Source organism: Cuculus canorus, chromosome 3, assembly GCF_017976375.1.
Source record: "Cuculus canorus isolate bCucCan1 chromosome 3, bCucCan1.pri, whole genome shotgun sequence".
Classification (NCBI taxonomy): domain Eukaryota; kingdom Metazoa; phylum Chordata; class Aves; order Cuculiformes; family Cuculidae; genus Cuculus; species Cuculus canorus.
Genome location: NC_071403.1, coordinates 11,945,275 through 11,965,488, shown reverse-complemented (window position 1 = coordinate 11,965,488; position 20,214 = coordinate 11,945,275). Strand labels below are relative to the sequence as shown.

The 20,214-nt window shown below is 36.9% G+C and overlaps 1 protein-coding gene across 3 annotated transcripts in view; it reads left to right on the top strand.

Annotated features, from left to right (window-relative positions):
• The window catches only part of EYS (eyes shut homolog), an 880,825-nt gene that overhangs the window by 577,902 nt on the left and 282,709 nt on the right, over window positions 1-20,214 (top strand). The gene's annotated exons all lie outside the window — the stretch shown is intronic.

Below are 20,214 nucleotides of genomic sequence, written 5' to 3'. Positions count from 1 at the left end.
TCCTAACCAAAATGCAATTAGTCAATTTAGTGTTTCAGGTGACTTCTAAATAAATAGAAAAAAAAATGGTAAGGTAATGTGCAATAACATCAGTAGGAATGTATTGAGTGCATATATGAGTGAAATTGGGTGTTACATTCTTTAAATCCTTGTCCACAAAAGCAGTAGTACATGTTATTTCTTTGTTTTATCTGGAAAACAAGAGTCTTTATTTTTTAAGTTCATTGAATCCGGAGTCATCTTGCATTCCTTCAATTTGAAGCTTCTTTCTCTAACTTCTCTGACTTCTCTGACAGATTGGGGGATTTGGGGGAACTGTGAGCAAAGACGAAGGCACAGATTTAATTTGAAGAACTGAACTTCCGCACATGAGTGAGTAGATACTTCTCAGAACCTTGCAGGTGTTAGAGCCAACGTCTCCCCATCCTGCTCTTTTTCTTTCTGCTTTTCTGCCCTGCTTAAAAGGACACATAAAGTAACTTTTAATCATATCAGAAAAGTCATCTTGGCTGGTTTCATTTACGACAGTAACTGTCCTGTACTTGATCATCAGGAGTCCACAGCTTGTCCTTAGCTAGACTTCAGACACTAAAGACTTCATCATGCCTTGGAGATTTATGGTGATATCCATACGGAAGGCAAGTAGTTAGTGCAACGGGGTAAATGTGATGTGTGTAAGGGTGCTCTGGCTGTACACGGACTCAGCAGTGCAGGGGCTCAGCCTTGTGGTGGTTTGACCTGAGTGTCACTGGTTTAACCCCTGCATCAGGGTTGGTGACTGCTGCCTCCCCTGCTCCAGCTTCTGGGGATGGCCCTGCTGGGGAGGGGTCACACACACACCGCTGGCAGTCACTGCCCAAGGGCTGGGGACCACTGCCAGGCTCCAGCTGGCAGCCTGAAAGAAGGAAAATGTCTGTGACAAAGAAAGGTATATTAAAAAATAAAACAAACCAAAACAACAAATCAGAGCACTAGCCTGAGGAGAAAGAAATGTGAAGGATGCTGACAGCTCACTCTGACATCCCCCTACAGTCTCCCCCTCCTATTCTTGAGGAAAACTGAAGAGTCCACCTCAGGACTCAGCAGCCCACGGGGAGGGTGAGCATAATAACTAAGAAAATGATAGATACTAAGAAGACTTTATTGTATAACAATTATAACTACTTTAATTAATGAGGTATTTCTGTATTATTTAGATAGAATCTGCTATGAGAACTTTAAACCTCTGCTTTCTTGGCATCATATAAATAGCATTTTCTTCTTTGCCTGTGGCAGAATTTGGAGTCTGAGGCTAGACTGCCTTTATACAGAGAAATAGATGTTTTTAGGGTGTGATTCATCTCAAGGAATGCATCTAAAATTATTCAGATAAATCATGTTGCAGAAGTTCCTCTCTCTCCATCCACCATAAAGCAAATCTGAATCGTCCTATGTGTCCCTGCTCTCAGATAAGTGCCCTCATCTAAGGCTACAAAATCTATGCTTTCCTCCTCATTTATGGTTTTCATGAATTTTGCTACTCTGAGGGACAAAATGCCCTCTGGGCTAGATTTCTATCTATAGTAGCTAGGACATTTGCTAATACATATGAGATACAGATAGAGTTCTAGATAGAAAGAAACCAACCCGGGTGTCTCAGTGGCTGAATGGAATAATTGCTTTGTGGCATAAAAGATGAACAGTGTCACTACCATCATCTTTGTGGCACTGCTGTAAAAGAAAATAATGATCCATGTTTAGTTTTTTGAAAGTGCAATTGTACATGTCAATGTGTAGCAGAAAATCCTGGCCTTCAGCTTCCAGGCAGATGAATCTGCATGTGATCCTTAATCAGACACCTGGCAGCTGAGGAGAGGTCAGAGTCCCAGCCACTGTCTTCCCTGGTTTCTATTTTCAAGTGTTAGATAGGTTCCTGTTTTGCATACAGGTTTTAGACTATTGTTCAGAAATGCTGAATATCCCAAATACTACATATTCTTGACCCGATTTTGGGAGGGTCAGAAAACCACAGCACAGGGATTTGGTAGTGATGGCTCCAGCAGAGATGGTGCTTAATCAGTAATTCCCTGCATTAATGTAAAAAAGCAAAAGCAGAATTTTTAGATACCTATTTTTACATGTTTTTTTTTTTATTATTTTGAGCACAGTATATCTGATTAAAACTTTTTCAAACCAAATAAGATTTTTAACCCATTAAACCTATAGTGTCTTTTTTTTCTTCTTACCTTTCTAGGCATAATGCAACAGATATACCACACCATATTTGCCTAATTTTCCTGGACTTCCTTTGCAAATATGTCTCCTCTTCTTTATTCTTAAAATTGTTTTCTCAGCCCCCATCCAAAAATGACATATTATTTTAGCTATGTAGAATTTCTTAGTGTTAAAAGGTGACCTAACTCCCATTCTTCTTGTATCTGTGGGACAGTTCAAGTCATACACTCAAAATCCTGTTACAATACGCCAGTCCTCTGTGGTTTCTAGCCAGGTGAGAGCCTTGTTCACTAGACTACAGCCAGAAGTCTTGGACAACTCCCTCCTTTCGCTGTCCTAGGGGATTTTGTGTTTGTTTCTGCAGAATGGCATCATGACATGATCCATTACTCTCAAAAGGAAAGATGAGAGCTATAGGTTAAACCTCTTCAGGCAGAGGGGTTTTGTGATATCTATGCCACTTCTTTTGTTGTAGTGCATATATATGTGTGAAATGTCTTCAAGAATTAAATATGCCTATTGTCCGTATAGGAGAGGAAAATGTTGATTATTCCTTCAGAGGGAGGCATAAGCCTGCTTTGTACTTTAAACAAAGGAGCTGAGTTTGAGTCCTTAGAACTTAAAGCTGCACAAAGTTCTACGTGCTGATTAGTGTAATGCTGTTTTAACTGATTTCCCACACAGTAAGTCGCTGATTCTCATGAGACCTTTACAATACCCAAGTTTTAAACATCAGGCTGGTTTTGGTTCTGTCCTTAGCAAGGTGATAAAAAATGTACTTGTGAAGAAGGAAGCGCTTCATAATGAAGCCGATGCGAACATAAGCCATGGAGTTTTCTTATTGTTGAGAATGTAGTTATTAATACTAACAACAGGTAAGGTTGGGATTTCACTTTTATGTAAAACTTTGAATTTGAATATTTGAAAAAACATAAAGTGGAACAAATGCCATAAAATAATTTAAATGCATTCAACAAAAAATAATAATTTTGGGGTTGGCTGTAAAAAAACATTGGCTATCTTCTCTATGTCCTTAACCGTAGGATGGTCTGTCTCCTTTCTTGGTTTTTGTTTGGATTATTTTTAGTATATCCCCAATGTTTACTTATAATAATAGATAGAAATAAATTCACTTGAAGATATTAGGTTTAGTTATTATTTCCTATCCTGAGATTGTAGTTAGTTCAACCAAATGCACTATAAACTTCCTATCATGTGCAGAGAAAGGAACATAACACCTTTACAAACCAGTTAAAAAAGAGATACTGAATGGTATCAACAACAGTTATGATCAGAGCTTTCAATATTTCTTTAACACTGGAAAGACCACTTTAGGTAAAATAATGTTGTATCCTGACATACATTACAATCTAAATCTCTACGTGCTAAGCTAACACTAGTTTCAGGACAAAGCCTTTGTATTCTAGGCTCTTTCTGGTTTTCATTGGTTGTTCCCCTAAAAATGTTCACAACACGTGCTCCTGTTGTTATGAAATGCACTGCAACTGTTTTGTTACTTTTGTCTTATTAACAATTGAAAACAATAAATCTTAAATCATATTGTGTTTCTTTTTCACTTGGTGATTTTTATATGTTTTTTTTGGTGAAAATCATGTGTATCATACAAATATTATAACAGGCAGCTGGTCTTTGATTTTATATTTTTTATATCTGAAAATACTTGTTTCAAATTGCTTGTATTCTATGCCTGATATTTATAATATTTCAAACTTGGATTTTTGAGAGAATTTTAAACAAAATTGGGTAAATGAAATATCATTATACCCAAGTTTTTTCTTTTTCGAAATTTTATTTAGTGTAAGTAAGTCATTTTTTCCATCCTTACTATAGCTGCTGATAATTCACATCTAACTTTCTAAATAAATAAATTACAATATATTCTAGCTGACAGATAATAATCTACTTTTGCAAATTGTTTTCTCATTGTTTTGGCCAAAACAGAATCCAGTGTTTGTCGAGAATTCCTACGTGACTGATGCTGTGTGGTATTTAAACATAAGTCAGTATTTGCAGTTTGATTTTTCTGAGTAATCTTTACTTGGAGGCACTGAGGACAACACTGTTTTGCTTAAATGGTATCTTACACAGGACAGGTAAACAATGGGCTTACCAGAGGTGAATTTTAGATTTCTTTGAGAGTTAACAAGTACATTTGGATGGAAGTGCTTGGCATAGCGCCAGATTGGGTAGAAAATTGAATAACAGAACACCAGCTGGGAATTGTGGATGGCATTGGCTGTGAAATTAGGCTGTTTCCAGCTCCTGTACAAACTGTACTTAAGTACCTCAGGCCTTCCTCAAATGACTCATATATTTCTGTATTGATTGTTTACTTTTTGTGGAGACTGGAGATATAAGAAGCAGGTGAGATGGTGGTTTATATTAACTCTGTTTACATTTTTTTTTAATTAAATGATAAATACACAAGCTGGTTTTAAATATTAGTGGTATGCAAGAGAATGTAGAAAATATCGTGTTTTACTCCTACTTGATACAATTTCAGCAGTATAAACAATCATAGTCAGAAAAATATATAAAGGCTGGTAAAGCATAAATATGATGTTGAAACAATATCTCTTCCGTAACCAGCTTATTGATATCCTTTTTTGTTCTTAAAATGGGTAGGCATATTAGGAAATACATGACCTGAAATTATAGACATCTGGTCCGTTGAAACTCATAACAGTAAGGGGCGTTTCCTACAGACTTCAGTTGTAGTAGCCTTGCTGCTTGAATGCACAAAGATTTAGAAAACCAAACAAAAACTCCTACTGTATTCTTGGGCAAGACACTTTTTATGTATTTTTTAGTAATTCTCCAAGGGATTAATATAAAATGGTGATCTAGGATCTTTCCTTGGAGGAAAAAGAAGCATGTGCAGAGTTTTCTTTCTGTTATTTCAGAAGATTGTCTTGGGATGGGGTGAACTTCCCACTGGACATTCCTCTCCATTGACTGAACAGGAAGACAATGTGATATGGAGCTCATTTCCAGATTTTGTGTGGGTTAATTAGATAATCCCGCCACTGACCAAACAAACCTTTCAGTTGACATTAATTCTGAAACCCTGCTGTCCTTCAGAATGTGCCTCAAACGTAAATAACTGCACATTTAACCGCACTACAAAGATGATTGGAGGGCTGGAGCACCTTCTATACAAGGACAGGCTGAGAGAGTTGGGGTTGTTCAGCCTGGAGAAGACAAGGCTCAGAGGAGAACTTATAGTGACATTAGAGTACCTGAAACGGGCTACAGGAAACTGGCGAGCGACTATTCATAAAGACTTGTGGTGATAGGATGAGGGGGAACAGGTATAAACTAGAGAGGAGCAGATTTAGACTGGACATTAGGAAGAATTTCTTCACCATGAGCATGGTGAGACACCGGAATGGGTTTCCCAGGGAAGTTGCCCAGGCTACCCCACCCCTGGAGGTGTTCAAGGCCAGGTTGGATGGGGCCTTGGGCAGCCGGATTTAGTGGGATGTCCCTGCCCGTGGGAGGGGGGTTGGAACTTGGTGATCTTTGAGGTCCCTTCAAACCCCAGCTATTTTTTTATCTCTGGCTTTTGGTGCTCTAGCAATTTTTTCTAATAGAATAAACTTTCATACCCATTGAGATTTTATTGATTAGCTAGTTAAAGAAATAGATTATTTTGTTAAAGTTATGGAGAAGCTCAATACATTTGTCCTGTAACTGAATTGCCAAATAGCAATTCTCAGAGCATTATCTGTATCTGAGTGACTCCTCAGTAGAGAAACACTTGGGGTTATTATGACTTAAGAAGTACAATCATTCATATAGCTAAAAACTGTATGAAACTGGCATGATTTCTGCATCAGCTAAGGAAGTCGTGCAATGATTTATGTTGTCTAGATCCATATAGTAGAACAGAGCAAGAGTATGACTGATTAATATGGGCATCAGCAAAGAGTACTGTTGTAGCTCTGGCAGAAGTGGGTGCAAAATCTAAAGAGAGAAACAGATGCTTTTCCATATTTTAATTTATTTTTTTGGTTTATAACTAAAGATGTAAGAGAAAAAAAAGAGAAATTGAAATAGCATACACTTGGTAGAGTATTCAGTGGAAAAGAATGGTGTACATCACAAAAGCCAATATGACTGTACACTTCTAATGCTTGAACAAACACATCTCAATATAAAGAAGACATTTTGATTATGGTAAGAACTGGAATATGTAACAAAGATTTTTTTTCTCTTATACTAACTTAAAAGTAATCTTACTCACTGAAAAATAAGAATTGAGATTTCTTTTCATTTTTACCTTAGAGATAAACAGCATCAAGTGATGACACTTTTTTCACTCATTCTGTTCCTTAGTCTCCATTGGTTTTAAGTTGTGCCTGTTGCAATTATATATTAGCAAGGTAGTAAGAAATTCCAGACCAGGCAGAATTCATTACCTCATTTAGTATAGCATTTTCTATTATGGATATCACTTTATGAACATTGTGAATTAAATCTGAATAAAATATCTGAAGCCATTTGTTTGAAAAATAGTACCAGGCAGAATGTTTAGAGAAATTCAGGTCCTTTTGCAGAGAAAATCCTTTTAAATACTAGGCCTCTGACTTATCTTCTAGAATTTCTAGTGCTGATTTCTTTTTCCTCTTTGCTGTGGAAGAGTCAACATCATGCCATCAATGCAAGAAGAGATATAGCTTTTTCATGGTTTTGTCATGAAATCCACATCTGCCCCTACTTGTCTCACCTTACTTCAGTGCAAACATAAGCATAACGCTGGTGAGGACTTCCACAAACTAAGTTAATTCTCCTGCTGTTGCAGATTGGCAGATAGTATAATCACTTTGCATAAACTTTCACCTGAGTTCTGATCACAGATAATCCTACATTTTTGTTTTCACAGTTTCAGAAATTCCACCCATATTTCTCTTTAGACTGAGGCTCTTAATACTTACTTTTCTCTCAGCCTGCATTAATGACTTTGCTCCCATCACTTCTCATTCTAAGTTTCTTCTCTCTACTATAACTCTTTTACTAGACAAGATCACTTCCTATGTTTTCCTCATTGTTGCTCACTTATCTGAATCACAATATACTCATAGTTTCTCAACCGACATAGATCTGTGTGGGCAGCTGTTATTTTCTACAGCCATCTTCTTTACTCCATATGTATCTTTGGATCTATTCTAAATTTGATCCATGTTTTCAGGTTTTGTTGTTTTCATCTTCACTTTTGAGACTGGAGAAACTTCATCTATAAATACAGGCATTTGAAACTTAGTCAAATATTATGTATTTTGCATGGTTTTACAGAGGCAAAAATTCTTGTTCTTGCCATGTTAATTGTCTGTGTCATCTTGATAACAGATATCTTTACTTATTTGCTTTCATTTTTTTCCTTCATAAATAAAAGTGTATGGGTAACTGTTACTCGTTTTGCAGCACTGATTACTGGTTAGCAAGCATTTTTTCAGCTGCTTATCTTTCAGCCGTGTCCCCTTAATTAGGTATGCAGTTAGCTTCCCGTTTTATCATGACCAAAGATGAGAAAATTTCCACAAATCTTTATTTAGAAAGCCTCTATCTCAACCACCGTGTAATTTCTTCAGAGTCCAATCTGCATTTGAACCGAAGACACTGCAGTCAAACACAATACAAACACATGGGCTTACTTCAAAGCAACAAGAAGTGCCTTGTTTTTCATTACCACAGACAAATTCCATACACGTAGTTATTTTGGAAGAAATCCTGTGTCCGCACACTTTAATCTTGTTTTCATGATTCATGCAAAATTGTGAAGATAATTTCACACAGAAAATTTGTGTGAAGGCTTCCTTTTACACTGTTAGTTCTTCTACACAGGGGAAATTATTCTACAGTGATTGCACTAGAACTCCAAAGGGAAATCTAAATTTTTCAGCAGAGAAATTGCTTCAAATATATATTTTGAAATACCTAAACAGAACTATCATTCTGAGTCTTCTTCATCCTTTGAGTTGACAGTGCCCATATTAAAATGCTATCAAATAAGAATTTTGCGTTTATATTTTGCACTTGACTAGATCACATACGAAACGGGAGAGAAGGGAAGTGGGATTACATATTACAATATAAATCTATCTATATATATATAATTTATGAACCATCTGTTTTAGCTTTTGAGTTTTGGTTTTCTCTAAAAAGTTATGTGTCAATAATGATACCTACTAAATTTCCAGATCCTATTTTTAACCAGTTTCATTTGAGTGACTTTCAAAACATTCACTGAGTTTTATGTGGTGTGACATTGGTCTGGTCTGCTGTGTTATTAATGATTCGTTCTTTATTTATATTCTTAAATATTCATGGCAGCATTTGTTTCCATAGTATTTGTTCACATTAGCCAACCCTAAATTACTGTGACTCAGAAAGTGAAACAGAAAATAGGAGGTTGCATGCAACTGTTGTATGCCTCCTTTATCAGACATTACTAAGGAAGTTAAGACTGTGAATGGTGAATGTTCTTAATATTCACTGAGGTTTTTTTTTGTTGATACTTTGCGTGTATGCACGTCTTCTTTAGAACTCATGAGTTAAATGGGAATAAAATGCATACCAGCACATATGACAGCTTTCAGGATGCTGCTACTTGACATGTTGTGTTGATTTGAGCTAAAGAACCAATTGTCAACCTTTTCAGCTAAGCTTGTACTAAGGAACTTCATTTTCTGAAAGTTAACAACATGTTTTACAGACAGTGTCTGCATTTAGAAATTATAATGGTTGATATTTATAATTATCGCTAAATAATGAGATTAATATTATGCCAAAATGCCATTGTTTACATTTATTCCTATGGAAATAAAGGTCATCCTGCAGTTGGTGGATGCAATTCACAGGGCTGAATAAGGTCACACTTGCAGGGAGCGGTGGACCAGACAGGTAACCCAAACCTGGCCAAAGATTGATTCCATTCTGTTATATGCATCATGCTCAGTATAAAGGTTAGGAATCACAATCGTCACAATTGTTGAGTCATCTTCTTTGATGGCTGATGTGCAGTGAGGATCTCATCCTTCTGGCTCATCTTCATCCTGATCTGTGCATTCCTGAATCTAATTCCTGAATCCAGCTTCTGTCTGCCTCTGAGTCCAACCTAGGACTTTCCCTGTGCCTGCCCTGCTGTGTCAGGGGTGACAAACAGTCATAGGGGGATTTCAATTTACTTTTATATATTTGTATATATTTCATTATTTTCTTATTAATATTATTTTCCTTTTTATTATTATTGTTTAATTAAAGCTAGTTTAGATTTGTTTTCCAACCCACAAGTGTCTCTCTTTTTCCCTTTCCCTGTGGGGGGGAAATTGGGTTACAACTGCCCAGTTTAGCTGCCAACCAGGCCAGGGGCAGGGACACGTAAGATGAAGGAAGCAGAAATAAGTGTCACTATGCTCTTAATTGAGTGCTTTAGTATTTCTTTCATAAGACAGCCACACATTTCCCTGCAAAGTACTTTGAGAGAAAGAAAAGCAGACAGATACCGATGGACTGAACACAGTGCTATGTAAAATATTTGCTGAAAGAGACACAACTTCACCAGAAGAGATGAATGAAGTATTATTTCAGAGCACCGTGACTTCATTGTTAGGATCAATAGCATCAGACCTATTTGTAAAAGGCATCTTCATAGGGCACTACTGTGAATACTATCCACGTCTGAAAGTGCAGCTTCATTTGGAACTGTTTTCCGGTTCCATGTGTTCAAAATAAAGACAGATTCTGCAGCTGATGTCCTTGCCCAGTAACAGTTTTGTCACTACTCTGAGATCTGGCGTCTGTAGCCATGACCAAAACAAGGCGTACTGAAGGTAGAGACATGCATTTGGCCAATTCAGCTGCAAGTCATTGGGCAAATATGGGCTTAAGCAAAGTTGCGACTGCAGTAAATACATTTACTTGTAAATACAACAGATAAAGATTAGCTGTCACTTTAGTGAGGCATTTCCTATTAATAGATAAAAATAATCACTATAAATTTTGAGGAACAAGCAAAGGTGCAAGCCTTACAGTGCAGTCTTGCCACAGTATTTCATCAGTAACTGGGGAGAAATGTTTTTCAGGATGAGACTAGTTTTAGTCTTAGGACTCCACAATGATTTCTCCAATAACATTCAACCGAAAGAAGTACACTCCTGAGAATACTTATCAGCAAATCACCTGAATACCAGTTTTCATGTAGCAGTGTAATGCTAAGCAAATTCAGGCTGAATTGCTAAATAAAACTGTTGGATCTCTGAAGATCTGGATCTGGAACAAGAAAAAATTATTCACGGAGAGTTGCATTATCCTTCTAATACACTAGATACTGTGCATACATCCTGAATGCACAGAATACACAATAATGTTGTAAATTCCACTTTCAAGCAACACCTGTAGTTAAATAATCCGTGCACTTTCTTCTTGATGACTTTTTGACTGCATTAGAGAAAACAAAACGTACTTAAAAAAATCTATCAGTTCTACCAATGGATTTTGCTAGACAGAAATATTGTTTTGTTCTGGATTTCACTATGATATTTTTTCTAGTCAGAAAATAACCTTGCATAAGTGACTGATTTGGTTTTGAGGGGTAGGGGAGAAAGGATGATTACTGACCTAATTTTTCTTTTATTATAGACATAAAACATTGTGCTTTCAGTGTGCAGTTCTGGCAACACAGTGCAAGATATGATTGCTGTGCTATTCCTATCTATATTATTTATTCTGAACAATGTGGAGATAATGGCCTTCTGGAGTAACCTACAATACTACAAAGGACAATTTAAAGCCATGTTATATACACTTCATCCTGTGACAATCGATATTGATTGTAATCTTTAAAATAGTTGATAAGATGTTAAAATTAGTTCTTTTCTGTTTGCTCAAAGTCTAGTTGTAAGAGATGAAAATAGCAAATTGGTTTATAAGTAAGAGAAGTGAAGAACTTTGGGTTTTTATGGATCCATCTGCTTCTCTCCCAGTGGTGTTTCTAATGCTATTTGGCCGTGGGGGTTATCAACATGCAAGCAATGGCACTGGGCTTGTTGCTGGCTGTGTGCCAGCTGCCAGCACTTTGTAGAAAGGGCAGCAGAAGGGAAAGATTTTAATGAGGCTTAGAAAGTTCTGCTGAGAGCAGGCCAAATTATCCCCGAGGTAAGAGCTGCTCCTGATTTTTGCTATAATAATACTTGATCCTCTCTATGTCCCTTATGGTACATCTAAAGAGAAAGAAACAACGCAGACTTTAGCTGAAATAGAACCATTCATGGCTGAGGTTTTTTCTGTTTCTATGTATATTTATATATATGTTTTTATACCTTCAGTGAGATAATCTCTTATACTCACCGGCTGATTGCAGTAAAACTTAACACCTCTCTCCGTTATCTGTCTGTTCTTGAGCTACCCCATATTAAAAATATCCCGTGTGTGACTGACAGGCAGCAGTCACACAAGTCTCTTTTCATCTCACTAAGCTACTATTGCAATTAATAAATCCAGTTATGTGGTGCATTTGATGTTAAAATCCACACTTGAGCATGAAATAGAATCCCCTTTTAGAAACTATTTATACTTTAATGATAGTAACAAAACGATTTCCTGCACTAATTACATTCCACGTGCCTCTTATAATTGAAACCAGTTACTGCTGGAAGGCTCTGCCCACTTTTCCCCGAGTTCAAGGCGGGGGGAAAGACTTACCATCTTCTTAGTTGTTTGCAGTCAATATATGTGTGAATAAAAGAAGGAAAATTCTATTTTTTAAGTGTCCGGTAATAACTAATTTATGTACCGCTTTATGTGTAGTTTATAAGAAAATATCAGACCATCTTTTCTATTCTGTTCCAACATATACAGAAGCATATAACATTCTCTACTCTTGCTGCATGGCGTGGACTTTTCTAGAAAACTAATTGTAAATGTGTATTTGTAGGCAGAAAAATACTTTTTCAAGGAATGAGTGAGCACAACAACAAAGTAAAACAAAAATACTTTAAAAGTCTTGGATTGTCATGCTCCTCTTCCTCTGTAAGTGTTTAAAGTAGTTTTAGTATTAGAACTGAACAGAATAAATGCCTCAAGAGTTTTTATTATACTCTCATTCTTATAAACCTCGAACTTGATTAAGATGTATTAAATAGATCTTCTCCTGAATTTTTCTCAATATCAGCAATTTTTCCACGAAGTAGCACACTTGCGTTTTCTGGTTGATTTATTGATGGAATTCTTTTAACAGTGATGGTAGCAAGAAAAGTATTTAATATGACGGTCTCAGTGGTAAATGCAAAGATAAGAAAACCGTAAAGATTTTCAAGTCCATTGGGTCAGTTGACATGCCTTGTATAGCAGTCTTCTGTGCTCTTGCTTTTAGAGAAGACATTTCTGTCAGTCTAATTTAAACATCAGTGGAGTATACCAAAAGATGCTTTGGTACAGTGCCCCTGCAAGGATTTGCTAAATCCAGGGAAAGAAATTATAGTGGACCTTGACAGATGTCTGAGTGCGAAAGAAGCAGAGAGAATTTGACATCTGAAAGTTGGGTGAAACTGGCAACTAAAGCATTGCCCACAGGAACGCAGCAGCAATAAAAAAAAAGGCGACAGTATAAACATGATGTTCTTCAAATTCAGTAACTATAAAGAAGAGAAAACTGAAATGCACATATATATTATCTACACAAATAGCAAATTACTACTTCAGGCTATACAGTGCAGTTAAAATTGTTCTGGAAAGGTAGATTATAGTCACAGTTTACCTGATTAGGTGATTCAGGAAAGATATTGAATTGAAAGTGCTGACCTAAGCAACTGTAAATGCCCATCAGTTTGGCTGTCAGAATGCAGGCTTCAAAACTGGAACGGAAATCAACAGAAATTGGGAGCTCCATTTTGGCATTACAATTGAGTACGTATCATCTTAAAGTAAATTCAAAGTACTTAAGGAATTCTCTGCATTCATGAATAAAGGTATAGACATTAGAGCTCCACAAATTATTATACTTGGGGAAGAAAAGGTACATCTGATTTACATTTGGCTTGAAATGGATTAATTCAATTTACAATTTTGAAAGATTATTGAAAAAAAATGTTTTAATGGCATATAGTGTATTCCAGTGTTAGTTATAGTCTACATTGCTGGGCACCATCCAGCATTCCAGTCCTTCACTTGAATGGGGAGCTTTCCAGACCCTCTATTTTTGGCCCATATGAGTCATAGAAAAGGGACAAAAATAAAGTTATTTGCTGATGTACAGTGAGTTTCCCTTTAAGTAAAATATTTAAAATAATTTTTTCCTCCTTCCCTATAGATTTTTCAAAGTGTGCAGTTTATGTATTTTATACATATAGAAATTTGGTATGTATTACCTATATTATCTCTCCTGATATACAGAAAACGGAAATTATCACTGTGAATATATTCTGCTATTATGCTTGCATACAACAAGTTTCACTCCCATTTTTCCCACTGTATCAAAATACTGTGAAAAATAAACACAGAAACCATTTACGCGTTTAAAAATGGATTTTACTTCCACTCGCTACAAAATAAGTCTCTGTTACAGAATGCTGCTACTTATATGACTAGAAATCTCTGAATTTCAATGTAGTCTTGGCTTCTTTATCCCTCTCTGCTTTCTAAAGATCTGTGCTGCTTGTGCATATTGATCTTTCCTGAAAAATAACTTGAAAAATGCATTGTGTAGAAAAATCTTATGTACACAGATTTTTCTTTATTTCTGACTTTTATAACTTTTATAACTCTTGAGTAAAGTGGAGATGAGAACTGAAAAGTAGTAGAAAATGCCGCAAATTGTCCCCTTTATGGGGTAAGCAGAAAGAGTAAATGTTGATCTAGCTACAAACAGCATTGACTTTTGAAAATGAAGGCATTAAGCATCAAAACACAGATCAACAGGCATGACTGATCTATGTGTGAAGAAAGAAAGAAAGATACATGATAATTGCAGGAAAAAGGGAGGATCTTCTGGCATTTTAGGTTCTGAATTCCCATCCCTTCAAGGTAGCTGAATTCTGTCTTTGTGTTGGTACATATGTATTTGTTTAGGTTAGAAGTGTAGACATTGAGAATTATAGGAGCTCCAAAACAGACATGCTTTTCTTTCAGTGGAATTTTGCAGCCTACTCAGATGTGTAGCTCTGTGTGAGCATGACAAAGGAATGGTAAAGAGGGTTTACTCAAAACAGTTGTTTTTCTTTGCTTGAAAGCTGCTTGTGGGCTGCACTGGCAACAGTTCTGGATGTTAACCATGTTTTATTGTTGTCTAGCACGCCACATTAGAGAACATTTCAACTTTGAGAGAAAAACATAACTATAATTCTCTGCTAGTCATGCAGCACAGACTTCTTTGACAGCCTTAAACAATGGTTCGTTGTAACTGTGGGTTTGTTATGTGGAACCTGAGGTGAGGCATATCACAGTGAAATAGCATTGCATCTGGAAATAGAAATAATGGTTGAAGATCATTGCTCTGCTCTGTCCTTAAGGTGCTTCAGCTGAAAAGACTAAATAAAATATACGGAAGAACATGAGACTTTAAAAAATAATCTAAAACCTTTTAAATAGAGATAACAAATATGAAGCGGATTATCATATTAAAGAAAATAAAGAACAAAACTCGTTTCTTTTGCTGTGGCTGTCCCCCAGGACTCACTGGAATGATTGTCCTTGTTTTGGAATGCAAAAGAATGATTTACATGACTCATTAAATGTGATATCTCAAAGAAGATTTTTGGAGATAATGCATAGAAATGTAAAGAAAGTGAAAGCTGAAGTACTTTCAGCATATTGAGAGTAAAGAAGAAAAACACTGCTACCCGCATAGGCTACCTGAGACAGGAGGCTCAAAAAGAGATTAAAAAAAAAGGCATCATGTAACTAATATTATCTACTCACCCTGCCTCTATATTCTATGAGAGTTCACACAACTAAGGAGGAATGAATTCTTTATAGTTCAGACAGCAGGCGTATTACTATGTGGTAAGTTACCTGTTTCAATTTAAGACCACTTTCCAATGAAGGAAGTGCAAACAACAGTTAAGTGTTTGAAATAATTTACTGATGTTAAGGGCAAAGGTTGTATATTCTATAGTTTCGACAAAATATTTAATTATAATTGATAGCAGTTTGAATCATTGCTTGAAAACCTTCTCCAGGATGCAGAACAGTAATATTTTACTGAAGACATAAATTCCAGATAGAAAGGGAACTCCCACTAGGCAGCTTTATGACTAAGACTAGTTATAAAAATCTCCCTTCCTTTTTCAAGATAAAAATAATACTAATAAAATTTACTTTTTTCCATGTGTTTCCATGTTCCTCAGAAAGTGAAGAAAAACACAAGAGGCAGATTTTCACAGTAAAGTATCATAATTAAATTTGCTTTGTGCCATTCTAATTAGAGGATCGAAGACTTATTTATGAAATAATAACGAAATTATTAGTTTCAAGGTCATTGAAGAATTGTTACCAGCACTAGTGTCCCTAAAAATATATTCACAAAAATATTTTTAAACCTTACCTTCCAGTCTGTGTTCATGTAATTTAAAAGGATGCTGTGTATGAATACTCACAGGAGAATGAAATGGTAGGGAGAACTAATATAATTACGTTTTTACCTGACTTACCCACTATGCTTCTTTGCAGCGCTTCTGTTCTTTTCTTCAGAAGTCAGTGGATGAGAATCTTGTCCATCCTATACCAGCACATACTGAGTTAATTTCATCTCACTTGTAAGAGCTCCCTGTTATGTTGTTGCCTAGACACATCTGCTTCCTTCTCCCTTCTCTTTGGTTTATGGTAACTGTCCCTCAATATATCTAGTTTAAAGTCGTCTTCATTAGGTTAATGAGCAAAACGACTCTTGCCAGACTTTGTTAGATGTGTCAGTAAACAGTAGAGTTGGCTGCTGGTTAGAACTTTCCCCTTTGCTGGTGGGACTGAGGGCTCCCACATGTTCCTCCTTTGTGCCCAGAGCTCTGCAGTTGCTCTTGGTGCTTTGAGTCACCCCAGCGGTATTGTTGAGGCCCACACGGAAAAGTAGTGAGGGTTAACCATGTGTGAACTGAGCAAGCCTTGTGTGTCCCTGTGCAAAACCCTGGATTCTGGTCCTACCAGGCAGCTATCGTCTGGAAACATCAAGTCAGACTGTCAGATTGATGCCGCTGTACCCTGCAGGAAGGAGTCTTCAGCAACAGTCTCAATCACCTTTGCTCCTTTCTGCAAACACAAGATGAGGGCTGAGCTGGCTCTGAGGGGTTTCCTGACGCATCATGTGTGCCGTCTGTGGTGCTCTGGGCAGTTGCAGGAACTGTCCTCATGCACCAGAGGTTGCAAGCTTCCAGCTTACCCCATCTCAGCATCCTCCTGCCACTACCTGGACCATGGCCTCCAGCTGTGCCAGACAGACTTGTTGGAGGTGGTAAGCACGGGTGGATGCCCGCTGTGGTGGGCCAGATACACCCTCTGGCTGATGAAGCCACGACACTGTTTAGAGTGGAATCTGACAGGCTGTCGCAGGAGAAGTATTGCTTCTTGCATATTGTTTGCATAAACCTGGGCCGTGGACAGCTGTTGGAAGTCTTTTTGGGGGCTGGAGGGATCTAGTCAGCTCAGTGAAACAGCCCTTGCTCTGACTTTCTCATTTCACTTGTCTAAAATTTTCTCTTACCACTTGACATTCCCCAGTTTTAAACCAGTTAAACTTTCTTTTGGCCATAGTTATATACTATGGTAAGAGATTTCTTCTTTCTTTATAAAAAAATAAAAGAGATTTCCAAATAGCAAATTAATGCTTCATATTTTTCATGAGAGAGTCCTTCCCACAGGCAGCGATGCCTTCACTTTGAATGTTGTAAGGGAATGTTCTAATTAAAGGAATAGTAACTGATGTAAAAGATGTGTCAATGAAAAAAGAATAAACAATAGCTTGGACAGGAGTATTGTATCCTGCGGTGTAACATAACAAAAAAAGAATAGCAGTAGAAAGAAGAAAAACATTTGTTAGAATCCACCTTCTGCCTGAATTCACACAAACCGCAGAGTATGCATTAGACATAGAAATATGTAGAGACAGGATCCCCATCATCCACAGGAACGTACGATTATGAGCACATTAAAAGTTTTTATCTCTTTCTGCTTTAAAAAAAACAAAACTTACAGTAGTCTAGCTTTTGAGAGGTTTTACATTTGATGCAGCTGAAGGTCAAAGGAACGGAAGAAACCCAGTAGGTACTGGCAAGAGTTAATGAAGCTTGCCCGTCAGCTGGGCTGCAGACCCGCCTGGGTATGTGCTTACTGCTAAGGCTGGGACTCAAACCTTTTAACATTCTGACATTAATGTGAATTCGTGTAAACAGAAAAATGAGGGGAGCTGCACATACACAGGGGAGCAAGCTACAACTGAAAGAATTTTATAGGCCAAAGGGCTTTCCTGTTTCTTAAGAAAGCAAGTGGGAAACATTCAGAGTGAAAGATAAAATCCAGCTTCAATTTTTCTTTTTCTTTTTTTTTTTTTTTTTTCTAAAGGTTTGGGTGATGAGCACTCTGCCTTAGGACAAATAGCAATCTAGGAAGCCAACTGCAGAGGTCAAATGAAAAAGCTACTTGTAAGTGTAGTAGAAAGATTACAGGCAAAGCTTATGTTCTATAAAAATAGATTGTGTACTCTTGCAAACAATGTAAAAAAACAGGCAAAACCACAGCCGTGGTTTTTGCTAATAGCTGTTGTGGGAAGGTATGTAGCTCTTTGTGATTTGAGTAGCACATTTTTATGGGTTTCACAAGAAACTACAGCCTCTTAAATATTCTTCAATGCTTTCTCTCATTATCTCTTTCCATATTTATGGACATAGAGCAATTGCAGCAATTTTACTGCAGCTGATTCCTTTAAAAAGCTTTCTTGTTAGCAGCATGAATCTATGTCCTGTAAGAAGCCAAATCCATGGAATAATTAAGTGTATTGTCTCGCAAGGCAACATCATTTGTGGCCTTAGGAAAGTACAAAGACGTGAACGTCAGTGAGAATGAAGTACAGTTTTTGTCAGCAGAGCTTTGTGTACTTATTACAACTATGCATAGAAAGCTCAAGGTAGATGCCACTAGCTTTTTCTTCTTTGGTCTTTCTTGAAATTTAGTAGATAGTCCAGGCTGGCCTCAGTTACCAGGGTTAGGTTATAGTTTCAGGAATTATTAGTAAACTGCTTTATTCCTCCATATTCCTCCATCCATCTGCTTTATTTATTTATTTATTTGTTTTTCATGGGTACAGATTTTACTCTCTTGTAGTGAGATGTAGGGGCTCAGATGCCTTACATCAGCAAAACACTGGCATGGTTCTAACCTCTTCTCACATGTCTACTCAATTATCTGCTGAAGAGTGGAAAAAAAAAAAACCAAACAAACTAACAACCCACATCTCCAAATCTGAGAAGGTAAAGAGGGAATTAGGACTGCAAGAAAGAGATGTTCTGTACAACTTTGCTGTCTTTGAGCCGAGCTGATCTCCTAAGTGGAGTCAAGAAAAGGAGGTGGATAGCTATCAGTGTCTCAGGAGTGGAGGGATCTGAGTGATTTTATGGGAGAAGAAAAACCAAGTACAGGGGCAGTTCAGGGCAAATAGAATGAGGGAAAGATTTAGTGCTTAGGAAGGAAAACAAACAGGGGGGATTGGAGGTAATCCTCTAAATCTGCAAGTGGCTTTTCTTAGAGTGATTGTTTTTCTATAAAATGGAAGAAGTTTTCTGTGAAATTTTATATAGTTTTTCACTTGAGCTTTCTGAAATTTATACATACAGGCTTATATTTTAAACCAGAATTTTTAAAGATAAAAAATACTAAAAATTATAAGGTCAGCTTTTTTTTGCATTGCTGGTCGTATATTCATATTTGCTTGAAATTTTTGCTTTGTTTTGTATTGTAGCTCTATTACTGGTATGTTGCTGTTTCTTTTCTCACCTCTTCCGCAGAATTTGCTAAGAGGAGTTTTGTTCAGGATTTCAGTACAGAGACTCTGACTTCGTAAATAGGTTTCTAAAAAGTCATGAAAGAATAAAAGTCAGCATATTCTTACAGTGATACACAGGAAGGTGTCATTAATTACTTGTATTTTGTCTTAGTACCCCTGACATTCAGAATGTAAGCATGGTAATAATGTATTTCCTGTTAGAGATCATGTCAGAACAGATTACAATTTTGCCGGATTTTGAAAATATAAACAGGATTTGTGACCTTCAAATTACTCAGAATCATCGCACAGATGGTTCAATGAAGTCTGAGTGTAGCAAAATGAAATTATTCATTTATTGTTATGCGTTGCATCTAAATTCAAATTGTTGCACTGACCTTTTTAACAAGATGAGTGAGTTGTTAGTATGACTTGTTAGTTGTTGATATTACTTAATTTTTTATCAGCCTTAAGATATTCGTCAAGAAATTAATTTTATGTTAGGTGATTCTTCAAGTGAGACTAAATCTTATTTCTGCTTGTGCAGAAATCAAAATACCATAGCTGTCCTGAAATGAAAGAAATAGTCTTCTCATGTTACATGTGGGGAAGGGGCGAGGAAGGAGAAGGCGGGGGGGGGGAGGGAGAGAAAAAGAAGAAAGGAAGGGAGGAAGGAGAGAGGAGAAGACACGAAGTGGAAGAGGAGAGAGGAAAGAGGAGGAGAGAGGGGTAAAAAAAGCTTAAAAAGAAGCCCTTTTTAAGTATATTTCTCCTTCATCTGGTGAGCTTGCAGCCATGTATTCACATACTTTATCCATTTAAATAAGAGTTGCATCTGCTTTTGCCAGGTATGGCACAGGTATAAGCAGGGTCTAGATAAATAAACTGGACAAGATAAATGTAGTCAGAATGAATATTTTCACCTTTAATCCTAACAAGATTCCACTGTTTGTTTTAGACAGTGTTGACATATTTTATTAAGATGGCCATTTCGTAATTATGTTACGGAATGTCTT